We start from the raw sequence: 7534 nt of genomic DNA, 5'->3' as shown, positions 1-7534 counted from the left end.
AGTTAATGATTCCTTGACTGATCAGTATTGCATGTTTCTATTTGTTTTCCTGAGAAACCACTTTTAAGATATCAATATGTAATACAACAAGCATTGTTAATTTCCTACTACTTTGTCAGCAACTCTGTATTGTTTGTATTGTTCTTATGCTATTTTGGAAATGGATACCTGCTTGTTAATGTGTTTTTCTTCTTTTATTTTTAAAATAAATTACTAAATAAAGAAAGAAAGGTTAGGTAACATATCTTTGGGAAGAGAATAAAGGAATATTCAAGTAAGCCTCTGTAATTCAGATTTCTCTCATTGAAGATTTATGTGGTGTCTGTGAGCTCAAGGTATCCATGGCAGACACTTACAGTGGAAAAATCTGGATATCTTTGGGAAACTTAAAATCCTAAGAAAACAGTCACACATGCTGCATAGGAGACCTCACCTCCAACAGGGGTGACCAACCATGGCCATGAGAGCAAGAGTAAGTCTGGTGCTCTAACAGCTCCCTCCTAGGACCCTACGATGGCAAATTTCATGTGATAAACTGTCGCAGCAATTTACACACTAAAATATCTTTAGCCAGACATGACCAAGTTCTCCCAGGGACAAGAAAATATATGAAGAAAGTACCATAGACTATTTAATCTGAGTAACATAATTCCATTTTGGAAATTCCTATAGAGATTTGTCTCAAACTGTAAGATGGGCCTGAGTTTACATCTCAAACTCCTGAACAGTCCGGGATATACGGCAGTCATGCAATAAACTTTGTGGAGTGTACTTGATAGGTACCACTATTAATTGTAAGTCAATTAAATACCAACAAGTATTGGTAATTGATGTGAAAACCATGTCTTTGTGAGTGCTAGCCACTTGTCTACTTAGATTCCTTAGAACTTTGTGGAGTGTACTTGATAGGTACCACTATTAATTGTAAGTCAATTAAATACCAACAAGTATTGGTAATTGATGTGAAAATCATGTCTTTTTTTTTTTTTTTTTTTTTGGTTTTTCTCTGGTACCGGGAACCGAACTCACGACCTTGCGCTTGCCAGGCAGGTGCTTTTGCCACTGAGCTAAATCCTCAGCCCCCTGAAAATCATGTCTTTGTGAGCGCTAGCCACTTGTCTACTTAGATTCCTAGGGAACATGGATTCATAAGGCAGTCATAAGGCATTATTAACTCCTCAGACAAGTGGCTCTAGAGAGAAGATTCCACAGGGGGAAAAGTCATACTCCTGGGCGGAGCAAAATATGGTCAACCTAGAGCACCACACCCCACCCCTCTGAGGGAGATCCTAAGCCTCCCTTCATGGCCTTTTCAAGGTCACTGCACCTCAGTACCTACCTACATCACTTCATATGCTCAGTATGGAACCACCTGGTCTAATCTGAGGTCATCTCCCCCAATAGTCAGATGGCAGAGAAAGCCACTTTTCTCCATAACCTCTTCATATTTGTATATCAAGAACAATCAGATCATCTTGTAGCTTTTATATTGTTCGGCTTCCTTGTTGCTGGGACAAAATACCTGCCATCCACCAATTACAGAAGGAGAGTTTCCATCTGGTTTATTCTTTCAGAGGTTTTAGTCCATGGTTACTGGTTCCAGTGTGGGAACATCACGGTGGAAGTGCATGATGCAGGACATTTGCTCAACTCCTGGTGGCTGGAGGCAAAGCAGTCGGCGGGGCGGGGAAGAAGAGAGTGGACAGACAGAGGCGAGATATGGTCTCCAAGGTCACATCCCCATCAACCACTTCTTCCAGGTAGCTCCCACCTTCTTATTTTAAAGCCAGATTTTATCGGTACATTTTAGATGTACATAACGATCACATTCATCGTAGAGAATTTGAACCTGAACATGATATAACTTGATTCTTTTTCCCTTTCCCTTCCCTCCCTTCAAGCCCCCCTCCCCTCCCCATTTACAAAGGGTCCCAGCTTCTCACAGCCCATTCAGCCATCAGCTCACCCACAGGCTCGCCCACTCATCCTGCCGCCTCTCCAGGAGCCGCTCAGTCTCGTTAAGATGACAGTGAAGATGAACTGGCGTGGCTTTTATAATACGCTTTCCACCCTTTGGGGGATATTTCCCCCCTTTCGTTATATTTCTGTTTAGGGGGACAGCCTCTCAAGCACACCCAGGCCTCAAGTTTAAGGAGAAATGAGCAAGGGCACTATGTTGGGTTGTAACATAAGAAATGTTAAGCTCAGCTCCCTTACATCAGCGCCAAAAAGAACCAGAAAGAAACTTAAAAATCTTCAAAAAATCTGACGTGCTGAACACGGATGAGGACTCCATTCAGCCAAAGGATCTTCCTTCGCTTTAGCATTCTTCTGATTCAGGTTGTAGTTAGTCAGGCAGCATATCTGTGCATTGAGATACAAGAGCAGAATTTCAGCCGAGAGGGTCAGCTGCACATTGCTCACAGAAGAGCAGAGATGAAACGGAGAAGAATGTCACTGCTGCCGAGCAGGGCTGAGAAGGGTCTCTTCCTGCACCTTGGCCTCCGAGTGCCAAAATGGTTCTCTAAACATTTGTCATCACACACAGCACATGCAAACGTGCAATATTTTCTTCCTTCCCCTCAAAACACTCTCACATGTGCGCACACACACAACCACTCCCCACATCCATAAGAATAGGAGGCTTTCTTCTTGGTGCTGATTCTGATGTGAGTGCCTCTGATCCTTCCTTTTGCAGTTAAAGAATCACTCCCCAACCTAAACCACTCCTAAAGTAACAGCCCATCTTCTGAGGAATTTATTGCAGACCTTTGGAGAAATAAAAATTGCATGTATTTAAGGTGTTTTGATATATGTATACATGGGAAAATGATTGCCATGGTCAGGCCAATTAACCCATCCATCACTTCAAATAATAGCCATTATTTTCTTCATGATGAGAACACCTCATCAGCTCTCAGCAGTGTCAAGAACACAATGCATCATTATGAACTCTAGTCACTCTGCTATGATGGGTCTACAGTACTGTTCCATGTTAGAACTGAATGTTCGTACCTTCTGACCAATATCGCCTGTTTTTTCTCATAGCCCAGTTTCCTGCAGCCCCATTCTACTCTCTGCTTCAATGAGTTTGACCGTATTCTATCTTTTATTCCATGTACATGTGAGAAACACAGTATCTGCTGTGCCTGGCTTATTTCACTTAGCATGATATCTTCCAGGTTCATGAATGTTGTTGCAAATGGCAAGGTTTGCTTCTTGCTAGAGGTAGGTAATACTACATCTTTATATAAACACCATATTTTCATTATCCGTTCATCTGCTGGAAAGCACTTTATTTTTACATCTTGCCTGTTCAGTGTCTCAATGCAGATGGGGTTGTAGATGTTTCTCTGAGGTAGCCATTTCCTTTGGATGTAAATGCAGAATTGAGGTGCTGGCTTATATGGTAGCTCTGTATTTAATTTTCTGAGAAACCTTCACACTGTTCTCCTTAATGGCTGTGTTTTTCTGGAACACTCCCTAGCGACTGCACAGGGTGGAAATTCCCCGTTCTCCCCATGGTTGCAGCCCCGTCATCTTTGATGTTGTGTGACAGCCACCCTAAGAGGTGCGAGGTGAGACCATTCCCTGTGATTCTGACTTGTGCTCATTTCTCTGAGGGTAGTCATGTTGGGTATTGCTCATATACATGTTGGCAGTTTATATGACTTGGTCAAAGAAGCATCTGTGCAGATCCATTTCTGAGTTTTAAATTAGCTTCTTTTCCTGCTATTGACTTGTATACATTCCTTATCAATTTTAGATATTAACTCCTAATCAGATATGTGGGATACATATATTTCTTCACATTATGTAAGTTACCTTTTTATTTTGTTATTTTGTTGGTTTCTTCTTTTGTTGTGGAGAAAATATTTAGCTTGGTGTAGTATCATTTCATTATTTTTGCATCTGATCTCATGCTTTTACTATCCAATCCCCCAAAATTTGCTGAGACTAAAGTCAAAGAAATATGTGTGTGCATGTGTGTGTGTGTGTGTGTGTGTGCGTGTGTGCGTGTGTTTTGAGATAGGGTCTCACTTTGTAATGCAGGCTGACCTTGAACTCACTATGCAGTCCAGGCTGGCCTGAACTTGCGATGATCCTCTTGCCTCTTCTTCCCGAGTGCTGGGATTACAGACATATGTTACCACATCTGGCACTCTCCCTATGCTTTGAAGGAGTTTTATAGTTTCAAGTGTTAAAGTCAGTCTTCTAAGTTCACTTTGAATTTATTTTTATTTATTTATTTTATTCATTTCCTAATTATTGAATTAAGTTAAATTAATTTATTTGCCGTCTGCAAAAACAATTAAGTATAATATTTTGCATGTAGATGTTCAGTTGTTGCAAAATCTTCTGTCACTTTTGCTTTATAGAGACTTGTCTTTTCTATTAAAAATTAGGTGACTGTATATGCAGAGTTTTATTTCTGTATTCTCTATTCAGTTCCACTGAAAATTTATTTATGCATCTGTTTTATGCCCATATTATATTGTTGATTCAAATATAATTATTGTATAGTTTGGAATAAGTAAATATTCCTCTGGCTTTTTCTTCTTGTTCAAGTTTGCCTCTCAGGTCTTTTGTAGCTCCATGTGATATATAGGATTGTTTTATCTATTTCTGTGAAAAATGCATTTGAAATTTTGATAGGGGCCAGCCATGGTGGTCCAGGTGTTTCTCAGCAGTGTGCCAAATTCTCAAGTTCAGGGTCACCAGATCTAGACAGTCTGGTCAGGGACCTCTTGTTTCTCTACAGCCCTCTTCTTCCTCTGGTGGCTATTTCCAGGCTTGGTAAGGTACGTGACAACTCTCAGAGGATAGTTGCACTGTCCTGCAGTTGTAACCTCGTGGTTACATTGGGCTACACTGTGGTGAACAGAGAGACCTGTGCAGGCTGCAGCGCTGAGCCACTCTCTGCTGCGAGGACAGAGGACTCTGAAGTGGCCACATAGCAGAGCAGGCTGTTCCCTGTGTCTGCTGCCTCCTGCTCAGGGTCCAGGCATATCTGAGAGCTGCTCATGGTGCACTGTGATGGGGGAGACGGGTCCAGATGGGAGCCACCTGGCTAGAAGCTCATGTAATGAGCAATGCCAGCATCGTGCACATTACCTTCTCTTTATGTGTTACCATGGGTTTGGCTACGGGCTGAGAGTCAGGGAACATTGTGAGAGTGACCAAGCTGCCAGGCCTAGGGTGCACTGGAACATTTCAGAACCTAAATTGCTCCCATCACTACTATACCATGTTGGTGAGTTGTCATTCCTTTGTAACATATAAAATGATAAAAAGAGCATTGAACTAATATTTTAATATTTTTCCATCCTGATGAAAAATTTCATGAATGTCTGATACCAATGAATCCTTTTCCCTAATATTTTGAATAAACTTTCAGAGGTTTAAAAAAAGTGTGGGTTGGCATCTTTATCTCATTCCTGATCTTATGCTGTGGATTCTAAGTACAAGTCCTATCAGTAAAGCATCTCTAGAGTCTATCCTACTCCACTCTTTCCCGGCACTCTCTCGTCCCTCGCTAAAAGCCAATCTTAAGTGGTAAATGCCCCGTTATTTCTGGAAGAAAACCCCATTAAATGGTTTACCAAATAAAAGACTTATTGAAAAAGATGTAAATGGCAGTGAACTGGACTCTTAGAGACAAAGCAGACAGGTGTGAAGGTGTTAATATCCTGCTCCATGCACACAGGCACCTCTGGAACTAATTCAGTGACTCTGGCAGGTATCACATGGAAATGACACCTGCTTCACAGAAAATCTTTCTTGCCATAAAACAATGGCTGTGTGAGCCACTAGTACCAGTGGTCTTTTAAATTGCCCAGCTATGGATATACTGGTAACTATGTTTTCAAAATGCCAAGTGAAATGATACAATGTTAACCACAAAATAAGTTTATTAAGTTATATCCAAATAGTTCAAATAATTTCCTTTATTCATTGCATTAACATATGTTCCTGAATTGCTTTGATCTTGAGACAAAAGAAAACAGCATTTGACCCCTATGTAGATTATTGGTTAGCTCCATCATCTTCCAAATATAAAATATGAAAACTCAAGTAATGGCTAGGTGGGACAGAGTTCAAATGCAACAGGTCAGATTCAAATTTTGACCCTTCATTTAATGCCCAGGTGACTTGATACTAATCACACTACTGAAATTTCAGCATCTGAATTGATAAACCAATTGGGAGTGCAAAATAATTTTCTTGTCTGTATTGTTAAAATTAAGGTGACAGTTTAGTAATTGTATAGCACTGTACTTAAACTATACTAAAGCTGTAATAAAAGAGAGTCATTATTGTAGGATATTTGTGCAGGAAAATAAATATGCCCTCCAACCAAAATTTCTGTTACAGAGAAGACTCTAGAATTCGTTGGCTAGAATCAACTAAAGCAAAACTGTGAAGCACATGCAGCTCATATTTGATTCTCTTTCCATTTAGCTTTCTTTCCAACCTCAAATTTCCTCTATTAAAAGTTTACTCTCAGGAAATGAGAGATGGATTTTGTTACACTAAGAGTTGGATTTGAGGTTATTGAAACTTGGATCTCAGCATCATTTCATACTTACAATATGAACTTGCATAGGTACTTAAACTCTGAACTTTAGGTTCTTCATAAACAGGCAATGTAATCAAACTAACTTTTATATGACTGGGTTAAGCAATGATTTGTGTAAGAATATTTTTCAAATATTAAACATGTTATTTTATTGAATTAAAAGATGGTGCATACAGCATGAAATTTATAGAGACTTAAAAGTTTATTAACAGATACCCACACTCTGACATGAATCCAATCATTTAGGTTCATGGAGTGATGCGGCAGTGGTAGAATTTGAAATAAACTCCCTGCACGCTCCCTGCACCAAGTGAGTGAGAGCTCCAAGAGCTGCTGGTCCCATGGTTCGAGTCTGTGCTTTACTCACACTGCCACGGTTCCCAGCTGAAACTCACGGAGAGAGCCATGTATTTCCCATCTACTTCCTGGAGGCAGAGCAGGTGACCTAGGACCCCACCGCCATTACAGACTGAGTCTCTGCCCTTCGGGCATCCACAACAGACAGGAGGTCCTCACTCAGAAGCCCCAGGGACTGCTCTAGTTGGGGGGGCATGTGGCCCCTCCCTGTACACACCATGCACCAAGTGAGCAAGTGCTCCAAGAGCTGCTGGTCCAGTGATCCAAATCTGTGCTTTACTTGTGCCTGGACCCCCTAGGGGATTGCAGGCACGGGCAGTCTGTGATTGCTGCCCATCCGGCCTGCATCTGGTTCCTGTATGTGTCCTGAACTGACTGGAGACACAGAATCAAGTGGTTCACAAACTGGCAATCCTGAAGAACTGACTGGAGACACAGAATCAGGTGATTCACAAACTGGCAATCCTGAAGTTTGTGTCTGGATTTTGCTTGTACCCTGAACTGCGTGGGGACATAGGTCCACTGGATCAGGATTGTCACACCAGGGCAACTTGAGTCTGGGGTGTTCACGTGCCCTGAACTGCAAGGGGACTCTGG

Source organism: Chinchilla lanigera, unplaced genomic scaffold (genome assembly GCF_000276665.1).
Source record: "Chinchilla lanigera isolate Chin_1 unplaced genomic scaffold, ChiLan1.0 scaffold00019, whole genome shotgun sequence".
Classification (NCBI taxonomy): domain Eukaryota; kingdom Metazoa; phylum Chordata; class Mammalia; order Rodentia; family Chinchillidae; genus Chinchilla; species Chinchilla lanigera.
The sequence above is the reverse complement of the archived record's forward strand: the minus strand, read 5'-3'. Positions refer to the sequence as shown.